Source organism: Sminthopsis crassicaudata, chromosome X, assembly GCF_048593235.1.
Source record: "Sminthopsis crassicaudata isolate SCR6 chromosome X, ASM4859323v1, whole genome shotgun sequence".
NCBI lineage: Eukaryota > Metazoa > Chordata > Mammalia > Dasyuromorphia > Dasyuridae > Sminthopsis > Sminthopsis crassicaudata.
In genome coordinates, this window is record NC_133623.1 from 18,849,996 (window position 1) to 18,862,590 (window position 12,595).

The window sequence follows — 12,595 nt, forward strand, 5'->3', positions numbered from 1 at the left end:
TTCTTAGCTAAAGCCAGAGAATCAGGCATCTGCCACCTGAATGCTCCCTGATGGGTGGCCTCAAGCAGCAACAAACAAAAGGACTTCTGGCTCAAAAGCACTTGAAAGAGGAAGCAAAGAACATTTGCTTGGTCCAAGGGAAACTCGAGGCCCTGGATAATACTCTCAGAATAACTGAGGCAATATATGCTTAGCTTCCTAGACTTAAAATTGGAAGGGAACTTGCGGATTATTTAGTTTAGTGCTATCATTTTATGGATAAAGAAACTGAGTTATGAGAGGTGAAGTCATTTGCCTTAGGCTTCACTGTTACTATGTGGCAGTCTGAGAATTGAGCTGTCTCTGGTACTGAAAGGCTCTCCTTCCTCTTGGCTTCCTACTTTTCCTGACTTCCTCTGGAAATCCTTAATTTTAGCACCCTCACTTTGAGACTACCCCCAACTTTTTCTTTATGTCCTGTTATCTTCTTTTGTATATAGTTATGCACACTTTATCTTCTATCTTGTCTGTGTCTTGTTTATACAACGGAAATATGTGTGTGTTCTCTCCCCTATTATTCCATTAATTCTCTGAGATTAGTGACTATCTTTTGCCTTTATATGTATCCCTAGTGCCTAGTACAGTGCTGGACACGTGGTAGGCCCTTAAATGCTAGTTGACTGACTGAATTTCTACTGCACTGCCCTCCTTGGCCACTTGACAACATTTTTGCCTTTTTTGTATCTCTACTTGGCACAGTGCCTGGCACATAGTAGATGCTTAATAAATGATTGTTGACCTGCCAGCTTCTCCCTATGGGTCTATGTAATCCATGGGCCAAATGTACCTATACATTAAAGTTGACATTTAATATAAACTTATGTACACTATCTCCTCCCTATTAGTTGCCACACTGTTCAAAAGCAGGATTGTTGTTCCTTTGGAGAAAAGCAATTTATACCTTAAAATTACTACATAATGTATTTTACACACTTACACACACACACACACACACACACACACACACACACACACACACACACACAGAGTCGCCATGAGGTAGTGGATAGAGCCAACTTCCAAGTCAGAATAAGTTGGATTCAAATCCTACTTTGGAAACATAGTAACTGTATTATCTGGTACAATTCACTTAACCTTTTTGTACTCAGGCAGTTTCCTAAGACTATACAAGTTGCTTTTCTGCTTTGGTACAGGGACTTAACTCTTATTGTGAACTCTGTCCCCAGATGCAATCACAATTCCAATCAAAAGAAAAATCTTTTCTTACTTTGTATATATGTATATATCTGCAGATAGAGCTTTGTATATGATTATACTTTTGTATTTAGAATATTTATTTACATAATATACATATATCTATGTACATACCCTTGGTGTTAAAGACAGTTACAGAATCCCATCAAGGTATTTTAACTGCCTTTATAAAACTGGTTGGACCACTCCCTTGGAAATGATGCTTCATTTTCTTAACCAGAAACTTTTCTGACCAAATTCAGTCAGTTCATGTAAGTCAGAGTTAATGAGAATTGTCCTTGTCCTGATTAGGCCCAGGTGTAGTAAACTAGGTAAAATGATACTTAGGATGCGTATCTATAGCTCAAACAGTATTGAAGCAGTTCCCTAAGGAAGTTGAGCAAGAATATTGAAGAGTGTCTAAAATACTTGGGTAGATTAAGTTCCCAATGACCACATGGCCTAGACTAACCACACAGAAAACAGAACTGACCAAATTAAATTTTAAATTTAAATTAAATTTAATTTTAAATTAATTTTAAATCTAAATTTAATTTAATTTTAAATTAAATTTAAATTTAAATTAAATTGACCATCATTAAATTTTTGCTTCATAGGGATGCACAAATTAAGATCATCATTAAATGACAGTCTAAGGGATTTTGTTGTGGTGATCATATCAGAATAGAATCTCTAGTTATGATACTTTGGGGATTTGGAGTGAGAGGAAGAGCTGCAATCATTTATCCTTTATGACCCACAATTTACTTACCTGAAAAACATTGATATTAATAGTAACATCTTTCTTCTAGGTTTTGCATTTCAAAGATATCTAGTGTATGGATGTATGTGTGTACATATGTGTGTAATAGCTGTTGAACTTTGGACCACAGCACTTAAGTGTCATTCTGCTTTGGTTTTCTTATTGTAAAATAGAGAAAAGACTAGCATCTACGCCCCAGGGCTGTTGTAAAGATCATTTCCAAAGCCCCTGGAACATAATGGCTACTTACTAAATCACTGTGAAAAATTGTTCACATGAACTTTGCATACTTTAAAGCATTTCATCAGTGTTAATTTTGAGTAGTAGTTGTGCTTGAACTGAACTGAGAGTATGGTCTTTCTGCCTCATGGATTATAAACCACTCCAACTGAGTCGAATCTTGGTAGAGGATCCAACTGTTTGGCTCAATATTCAAACATTTTTCCCTTTCGTTTTGCTCTTTCACAAACAAATTTTGAGTTTCTTTTTCTTGGATCCATAAAGTATACATCATGATGAATTCTAATCATGGCTTGTGTTATCTTAGAAGCTATATGAATTTATAATTTCCAAATGATCTCCTTGAGCTTTTCTCCCCATGCTGAATAACCCTACTCCTTAACATCTCAGGAAACAAGGCTTTTCTTTGCATGTCTTTTTTGTATTATGTATATGCACCAAAGGGATTTCCTAAGTACCAGGGTGCTTATAACACAGCCCCTCCAAAAGGAATGCCTGACTTCCTTAATTCTCCATAAAGTGTTAGCCCAGATAAAACCTTTTTCAAAGTATGGAAAGCATCTTTGGAAGATTAGATGTAGGATATTATGAAAGTAAGGAAACAATCTGGTGATTCAGCTGAATTAAGTTAAAATATATTTGCAAATGATTAGCATTCTAGGTGAGTAAGTACGTAAGTAGTGTACAGTCAACATAACACAGATTATTTGCATGCTTTGTTAAAAGTATATTCATCCCAATGAAAATATGCTTGAAACTTCCTTGTTTGTATATCAAAGTACAAGGATCTTTGCTTTAAGCTGTTGTCTGAGGGGGTATTTTATTTTTAAGCACCTCTTCAATATTATATTATTTTTGTTGATAACTTGTTTTTACATTGCATTCATTTGTGCCTCTACTCTTTTTCCCCCATCCATTGAGGGATATTTGTTACAACAAATATTTTTAAAAGAAAGATGTTAAAAAGAACAGATTGAGAATTTCTGACAGGATTATTCAGTCAAGATTTTTGTAAAAGATTAAGCAATTTTTGTGCGTGAGGCCTTTGTGCTAGGTGTTGGTCACTACATTTAAATATGTTTACATTGTAATATAAGAAGTGCTATGGGCATGTACCAAATGCTTGCATTGGTACATATAGAACACATTTAACATAGATAAGAGACTGAGAAGATGGAATGGAAGGTGGTATCCTGGGGATGAGAGAAGGTTTCTAGAACTAGTTAGTTGACCTGAGTCTTAAAGGAAACCAGGGATTTCTAGACAGTCTGATGCAAAGATGAGGATACTGGGGAATGGAATGCTATATGTCTGAAAAATTCAATGGGTCAGCTTTGGATGCCTAGAGAAGAAAATAATGAGCCATATAGAAAAGCTGATATTTGAATTAATAAAGAGCCAGTGAAGATAACTGAGTGTAGTAGGTGATCTGCAATTTCTGAAACATTACTTTGGCATCTTTGTGGAGGATGCATTGAAGTAACTGGAGAACTGAGGCACAGTGATCAATGAGGAATCTATTGTAGTAATCTAGATAGAGAGGTGGTGGCTCTGTGGGTATAGGGAAGGGATCATATAAAGCTGATGTTGTATAGATAAACATGCAAATATGCCAAATTATTGGACTAATGGAGCAAGAGAAGATGAAAATAACATGGAGATTATGAGAAGGATGGTGGCACTCCTAAGTTTAGTAATAGGGAAGTTCAGAAGAAGGATAGGTTTTGGGGAAAATATAAATTGTGTTCGGGACATTTTGAGTTTAGGCATATACAAGACATTCAGTTTGAAATGTTCTCTGGGAAATAGGTGTGTTCCATATCTATCACTACAATTCTGCAATCAGGGGAGAGAGATATTTTCTTTACAACTCTTTTCATGGCCAAACTTGATCATTTTTGAAAGAAACAAAATATCCTACCAAGAACTCCACTGACTCACTGATAAATGCAGGAAAGATTTATTTTACATTATTGTAAGAAAGGGTGCCTAGGTTGTAGACGTACCTTTGAAACGCCAAATGGCAGTATTTTTATTTTCTATTCTGAAGGGCAAGCTCCTCCTTTTCCTTTAATTGTTACTGAAGTTGCATGACCTGAATCTCCACCCCTCATTACATAATCATTCCCTGCTGCTTAGGAGCTGATGTTCTAGAAGGGGAAGATTACTGTGGAAGGCTTGGGACAAAAACCAGAGGATTCCTTTCAAATCTCTGGCCACTACCCCAGATTACAAAATCCATTCTCTGCCTCCTAAGGAGCTTAGACTCTTACATTCTTTTGGGGAAATGACCTCTACCCCTGATTATTCTTTGATAATCTTGTGGGATTTCAATTTCCTAATTTAAGTTTTATTTCTTCAATTTAGTTTTCATAACTGTGGAAACTAAATAAATGACCAATGCATTTCTCACATTATGATACCCTAAAATACAGTTGGGATTGTTTTTTGATTGAATATTTGTTTAGGTTCTACTATATAGTTTTTTGGGTTCAACTTATTCATTCCCTATAAGTTTCCATGCCTTTTTGAATTCCTCATATCTGTTGTTTGGGAGATATTAATGGGAACATGATAGTTGTTCTCTAATATTTGGAGGTAATATCATGTGGAATTTCGAATAGACTCTCCCTAACTCTATAGGGCAGCACTAAGAGCAGTGGAAGAGTCAAAGTTACAGAGGGGCAACTTTCTACCTGAACATCCCCGGCTCTTGTGAACTTTCTGCAGAATCATTAACCTTATCTCCACAGTATCCCTTCTCCCTTCTTTTCCTTCAGCCACAAGTCAGACTTCCCAACTTAATACCTTTGTATTGTCTTAACAAAACTGAAGTTTGAAATATCTCCAGAATCCAAAAGTCGTTTCTCGCAGATTGCAACTGCGGATTCACATTTGTTTTATTCTTTTCACTTAAATATTTATGATGTCTACTTATGTGACTGGGTTCTGCTAGTTACTTGGGATACAAAGGCAGAAACAAGCAAGCCCTGCCCTTAAAAAGCTTAAATTCTACTATGAGGCACAATCAGTTAAAAGAAAATGAAAATTCTCGTTGGAGGAAGGAGAGCATTAGTACTTAGATCTAGAAAGATTTTTTGGTTAGCTGAGTCCTTCAGGAAGCCAAGGGTTCTGTGTTCAGAGGTAGATTATAGAATCCCAAATTTGGGGAGTTACATGAATTCAAGATAACAATTTGTTTTTTTAAAAAAGATTTAGCAGAGTGGACAGAGCACCAGCCCTGAAGACAGGAGGACTTGAGTTCAAATCCAGCCTCAGATACTTCCTAGTTGTGTGACCCTGTGCAAGTCACTTAACCCCAGTTGCCTCAGGGGGAAAAAATATTCTAAACATGTGTACACACAGAGTGTGTCCATATCTACAGAAAAACACAAAAAGATTATACATGAAACCATGAATCTGTTATCCTCCTTTAAAAATAATAAATTCCATACATTTTCAAGAGTATCTTGTTTCTCTGTTATTCTTTCTGTTTTCTTCTGTGCATTTAAAATGTTTCCATAGCCCCAGGGTTTTTTTGTTTGTTTGTTTGTTTGTTTTTGGTATCACTAAGATTTCTTTTCTCCAGTCCTCCATTTTAAGAAATTATATTAAATAAGTACATTCAAGCAAAATGCCACATAGTATACAGATGCAAAAATTGTTTCTTTCAGCACCTCATGTATATGAACTCTCTTTCAGGAAGTATAGACTATGATTCATCATAGGGCCTCTAGAGTCATGGTTGGTCTTTCAGAAAGCAGAGTTCTAAAGTCTTTCCAAGTTGTTTTTCTTTTCTAGGTTGCCATTCTTATATAAATTGTTCTCTTGGTTCTGCTTATTTCACTCAGCATCCTAAAGGATGAGTAGGTGAAACAACAAATCATAGACACAATTAATAATTTCATCCAAGAGAATGACAATAATGAGACAACATACCAAAATTTGTGAGATGCAGCCAAAGTGGTAATTGCAAAAATTGTATATCTCTAGATGCTTGCTTGCATAAAATAGAGAAAGAAAAGTTCAGTGAGTTGGGCTTATAGCTAAAACAGCTAGAAAAAAAAACAAATTAAAACCCCCCAGTATATACCAAACTTAAAATTCTGACAATAAAAGGGGAGATTAATAAGATTGAAAGAAAGGTATTGAATTAATAAGCAAAACTAAGAGGTGGTTTTATGAAAAAAAATAAAAAATTAGATAAACCTTTAGTTAATTTGATTAGAAAAAGAAAAGAAGAAAATCAAATTGTTAGTATCAAAAATGAAAAGGAAGAATTTTCTGCCAATGAAGAAGAAACGAGAGCAATAATTGAGTTATTTTGCTCAACTATATCTCAAAAAAATCTGATAATCTAAGTGAAATGGAGGAATACTTATAAAATATAGATTCCCCAGATTAACTGAAGAGGAAATAAATTGCTTAAATAGTTCCATTTTAGAAAAAGAAATTGAACAAACTACTAATCAACTCGGTAAGAAAAAATCTACAGGGCTGGGTGCATTTACATGTGAATTCTACTAAACATTTAAAAGAATAATTAATTCCAATACTATGCAAAGTATTCGGAAAAATAGGGAAAGAAGGAGTCCTACCAAATTACTTTTATGACACAGATATGATGCTGACACCTAAACTGCATAGTCAAAACAGAGAAAGGAATTTATAGACCAATTTCTTTAATGAACATTGATGTAACAATCTTAAATAAAATATTAACAAAAAAGATTACAGCATGTTATCACCAGGGTAATACACCACGACCAAATAGGATTTATACCAGAAATGCAGGACTGGTTCAATATTAGGAAAACTATTAGCTTAATTGACTATATTCATAACCAAACTAATTAAAGCTTTTTATTTTCAAAATATATGCATGGATAATTTTCATCATTTACCCTTGCAAAAACCTTGTATTCCAATTTTTTCCCCTCCTTTCTTCCCACCCCCTCCCTAGATGGTGAGTAATCTAAGTTAAAAATGTGCAATTCTTCTCTACATATTTCAACAAATATCATGCCACACAAGAATAATGAGATTTTAAAAATGAGAAAGAAAATGCAAGCAAACAAAAACAAAAAGAGTGAAAATACTATGTTGTGATCCACACTCAGTTCCCATAGTCCTCTCTCTGGGTACAGATGGCTCTCTTTATCACAAGAGCATTTGAACTGGCCTGAATCATCTTGTTGTTGAAAAGAGCCACAACCATCAGAATTGATCTTCCTATAATCTTCTTGTTGCTGTGTACAATGATCTCCTGGTTCTGCTGACTTTACTGAGCATCAGTTCACCTAAGATCTCTCTGAAATCATCCTGTTGATTGTATCTTATAGAACTATAATGTTCCATAACACTCATATGTCATAACTTATTTAGCCACTCTCCAACTGATAGGCATCTACTCAGTTTCTTACCGCTACACAAAGGGCTGCCACAAACATTTTTGTACATATGGGTCTCTTTCCCTCCTTTAAGATCGCTTTGGAATATAAGTCCTGTAGAAACACTGCTGGATCAAAGGGTATGCACAATTTGATAACTTTTTGAGCATAGTTCCAAATTGCTCTCCAGAATGTCTGGATCTGTTCACAGTTCCATCAATAATGTGTTAGTGTCCCAGTTTTCCCATATCCCCTCCAACATATATAATTATCTTTTCCTTTTATCTTAGCCCATCTGAGAGGTATGTAGTGGTACCTCAGAGTTGTCTAAATTTGCATTTCTCTGATCAATAGTGATTTAGAGCATCTTTTCATATGACTAGATATGGTTTCAATTTCTTCATCTAAAAATTAATCTGTTCATATCCTTTGACTCTTTGTCAATTGGAGAATGTCTTGGATTCTTGTAAGTTTGAGTAAATTCTCTATATATTTTAGAAATGAGGCATTTATTAGAATTTAACCCCCCCAGTTTATTGCTTCCCTTATGATCTTGTCTGTATTTGTTTTGTTTTTACAAAAACTTTTAAACTTAATATAATCAAAATTATCCATTTTGTATTCAATAATGTGCTCCAGTTCTTCTCCGACCACAAATTCCTTTCTTCTCTACAGATGTGAGAAGTAGACTTGTTCTTCTAATTTGCTTATCATATCACTTTTTATGTCTAAATCATGAACCCATTTCAATTGTATCTTGGTGTATGGTTCAGTGCCAAGTTTCTGCTATATTAATAAATTTTCCCAGCAGTTTTTGTAAAATAGTAAATTCTTATCCCAAAAGCTGAGATCTTTGGGTTTGTCAAATACTAGATTACTCTAATCATTTACTATTTTGTTCTGTGAAGCTAATCTATTCCACTGGTCGACTACTCTATTTCTTACTCTACCATATGTTTTTGATGACCACTGCTTCATAATATAGTTTTAAGTCTGGTACAGCCAGGCTACTTTCATTTATATTTTGTTTATCAATTTCCTTGCAATTCTTGACCTTTTGTTCTTCCAGATAAACTTTGTTGTTATTTTTTCTAGCTCTGCAAAGTAAGTTTTTGGGAGTTTGATTGGTATAACACTGAATAAATAGATTAGTTAGTATTGTCATTTTTGTTATAGTCATGGGACTTATTCAAGAGCACTTGATATTTTTCCAACTAATTAGATCTGACTTAATTTGTGTGGAAAGTGTTTTGTAATTGTGTTCATATAATTCCTGACTTTTCCTTGGCAGATAAAATCCCAAATATTTTATATTATCTGCAGTTATGTTAAATTGAATTTTGCCTCGTGTCTCTGATATACTTTGTTGGTAATATATAAAAATGCTGATGATTTATGTGGATTTATTTTGTATCCTGCAACTTTGCCAAAGTTGTTGCCTTCTCTTTATCATTAGAATCTAGAATGCTGAGATTTACTGTATTTCAAGCAAAGTGGTTGTATCTTGTTTCACCAATAATGATAAATATATTCAGAACACTTACCCTCCCTGTAACTTATGATGTAACCAGTATTAATTACATTGTTACCCTGAGTTCCGAAGTAGTAATGTAAAAAATTTCTTATCATATGGCAAATTTTTTTCCTTAAAGGCCAGTGGCACCAAATCAATTTTTTAAGAACTAGTCAGAATAGGAATAGTAGAGGATAAAACAATGTGTTACTTCTGCAGAAGTCTACTTTTAAAAAATAACTGTTAGTCTGAGTTTCCTTCTCTGTAAAATGGAGTAATAATACTCAAACTATGATTTCAACTATTGTGAAGAAAATAAGTTGTAAATCTTTAAATAACTCCAGAAATGTGAGTAGCTGTTATAATTCTGACTCAATTACTTGCCCTAACTTAAGTTTTCTAAGGCTGATCTATTTCTCTTCTCTTATATTTTCTTTATTTTTCATTTTTTTTGCATTGTGTTCTGTTATTCTATCATATTGGTACACATGAAGAAAGGTACATAATCACTATTCATCTGCAGATGAAAATACAAAACAATGGAAAGCTGTTCCTTCTTCCCTTTCCTGTTATATAGCTATTATCATCCTAGGGTTCCCACTTAAATGAGTGGATAAAATCATGTAACTGCCAGATAGGCTTTTGAATATGTGTCCTTTACTGATTATAAATGTAGAGGAAAGAAATAATTGCTGCAAGATCATTTGGCAAGCCCAAGATCTGACTCCAGGAAGACTGAGTTTATGTCTCCCTTCCTATTGACTGTAAGATCAAATACTGCCTTTTTGCTTCCTACAGACTTTTGTGATCTGTGCATGTTGATCTTCATTAAAAGGCTTGTTCTCTGGATCAGAGTTAATGTGTTCTATAATGATCAGGTTCATTGTCACTAAATGTCCGGGGTGTCCAAAATGGAACACAGGTTCCTGGGATTGCCAGCTCCTCTATAGTTTTTGTGAAGAAAAGCTTCACCTTAAAGTTTGGAGAAAAGTATCTATTGGCCTTGTCTTTATTAGCTTTTTCATGATTATTTTTGGATAATGTGAGTATGAGTTAATCTTTGTCATTATCTGATCACTAGATGCTGCCAATACTATTGATCTCTTGATCTCCACAAAGACTTCCATTTTCTAGTTTTGAGTTTTCCTCTGATCCTAGTCTAAAGAATGCATTTATCCAGAAGTGAAACATTTTGTCCTTCTTGAGCATCTTGTTCTGCTTGTGGAAGAATTCCACTTTAATGTCACTGTATACCGTCAAAAGCTGGAGAATTCAAAGTACATGTACTTTGTTTTCCTGCCTTGTAGGCCCTAAAGGGGATGTATAGATCTTCACCTTCAGTTGGTATACTGCAAACTGAGGATTGCAAGTTCCATCATTGAACATGGAATTGTTTCAAACATCATCTTGTGAAAGAGCCAGGCCATTGTTCTGTAATCCGAATGGTGCTTTAACAGGTGGCTATAGTAATACACACAGTGCCTCTGGCTGGGAATAGTTACTCCCATTTTGTCTCTGGTCCTGACTTCCCCATAGAAATCTAGAGCCTCTTTTGCCTTTAAAAACTTTCCTCGATGTAATAAATATGTACAAATCATTACACCAGTTCGTCCCTTTTCTGCTTTACAGTGAATTGCAACAACATTATTGTCATTTTCACTTAGCTACAGGTCAAGATCCTTACAAAAGGGTTTGATGAGCTCTAGCTGGGATGAGATGTCTTTAAATGGATACTGTGCAACTCTTCGGTTAAATTTGGTGGCATCATAATGTTTCAGCACACAGATTGTATATCTTGTAATGATTTTTATGTTTTGAGTCCAAAAACCTGACTACATCATTGATGTTATTCCTCTGTATGCCTTAAGTCTGTCTGCAGGAAACCCGATAGCATGCCAATTTCTTTAGGAACTTTTGGGCAATTAGAGTTAGTTTTAATCATATAGGCAAGTGACCCCAATAACAACTCATTTAGCACAAGAAGTACTTCATTGTGTGTCACAGATTTTTGTAAGCAGGATGATTTCCTTCCTTCCTTCCTTCCTTCCTTCCTTCCTTCCTTCCTTCCTTCCTTCCTTCCTTCCTTCCTTCCTTCCCCCCTTCCTTCCTTCCTTCCTTCCCCCCTTCATCCTTCCTTCCTTCCTTCCTTCCTTCCTTCCTTCCTTCCTTCCTTCCTTCCTTCCTTCCTTCCTTCCTTCCTTCCTTCCTTCCTTCCTTCCTTCCTTCCTTCCTTCCTTCCTTCCTTCCTTCCTTCCTTCCTTCCTTCCTTCCCCCCTTCATCCTTCCTTCCCCTTTTCCTTCCCTCCTTCTTCTCCCTAACTATTATAGCCTTATTTATACAATTTAAACTTATTCTCATGAACCATTTGATTTCAGTTCAAGTTTTACTGTGTTTCTAATTTATTTAAACAACTAATTTAAACTGAAGTTGTTTCATTAGATTTCACTCCATTTTGTTTTATTTTAGATTTCAAGTTTCCTTTTTTTTGGGAGCACCTTGGAATTCACCTTCAGTCAGAATTCCCAATCACGGCTTGCTTGGTGCCCTCAGATTGGTTGTTTAAAAGCCATTAACAAGAGAAGGGTAAATGAACTCCAATTCTACCCACTTTGATTCTTCTAAATCCACCTATTCTGTTCCCACAATTTTTATTATTGTATCATTTCCCTGAATCTCTTGTATTTCAAAGAATCTCTCCTAAACATATCTTATGACTGATAAGACAGTTCTTAAAATGCAAGCATCAGTTTTAAATCAATGCCTAATAACTTAAAAGGTGACTTTTAAGGATTAACTGATCTCAGTGAATTTTTTGTTGTTGTTTTCATTAAATTATACTACTCCATAAACTTATCAAAATACTTTATAAAGATATCCAAGTTATAATTTGGAAATGAAAGAAATTGATTATTTCTTCTTTACAAATTTGCTTTGCAAATTATTTTTGTACCTTAGTTTTCAATTAATCTCTTTATTTTTATTTCTTCTCATCTATTTCCCATAAGGTAAGTGTTGGAAACAGAGAAAAAAAGAGAAATTTGTCTTCTTTTGAGCCCTTTTTTATAAATTTATTTTATAGCCTGTTTCTTTTGATTATTCCAAAAGAAAAGGCATAAGTAAAACAGTTGTTAGTTGTGGATTAGCAGAAAGCACAAATAGCATAAACAAAACAGATACATATTTCCCATTCTCTTAAAGATTTTCCTGATTATATAAGGTTCTTTTCTATCTGAAGTATAAAGAACCTAGTGTTCCTAAACTTAGTTTTAGACACATACAGAACATATATAACAAGACACAATATTAAATCAGGCCTGAAGTCAAGATCTTAGCTTGTTTTGAAATAAAAAAGAAACCAAAGTAGAGTGAAATCTAATGATACCATTGCAGTTTAAATTAGTTATTTAGCTACATTAGAAACATGGTAAAACTTGTGCTGAAATCAATTGTTTTGC

The 12,595-nt window shown here is 34.6% G+C and overlaps 1 long non-coding RNA gene and 1 pseudogene across 2 annotated transcripts in view; one reads left to right on the plus strand and one right to left on the minus strand.

Annotated features, from left to right (window-relative positions):
* The window catches only part of LOC141548669 (uncharacterized), a 679,315-nt gene that overhangs the window by 377,259 nt on the left and 289,461 nt on the right, over window positions 1-12,595 (plus strand). The window lies entirely within an intron of this gene.
* LOC141548592 (phosphatidylinositol 3,4,5-trisphosphate 3-phosphatase and dual-specificity protein phosphatase PTEN pseudogene) lies at window positions 9,910-10,545 on the minus strand (annotated as a pseudogene).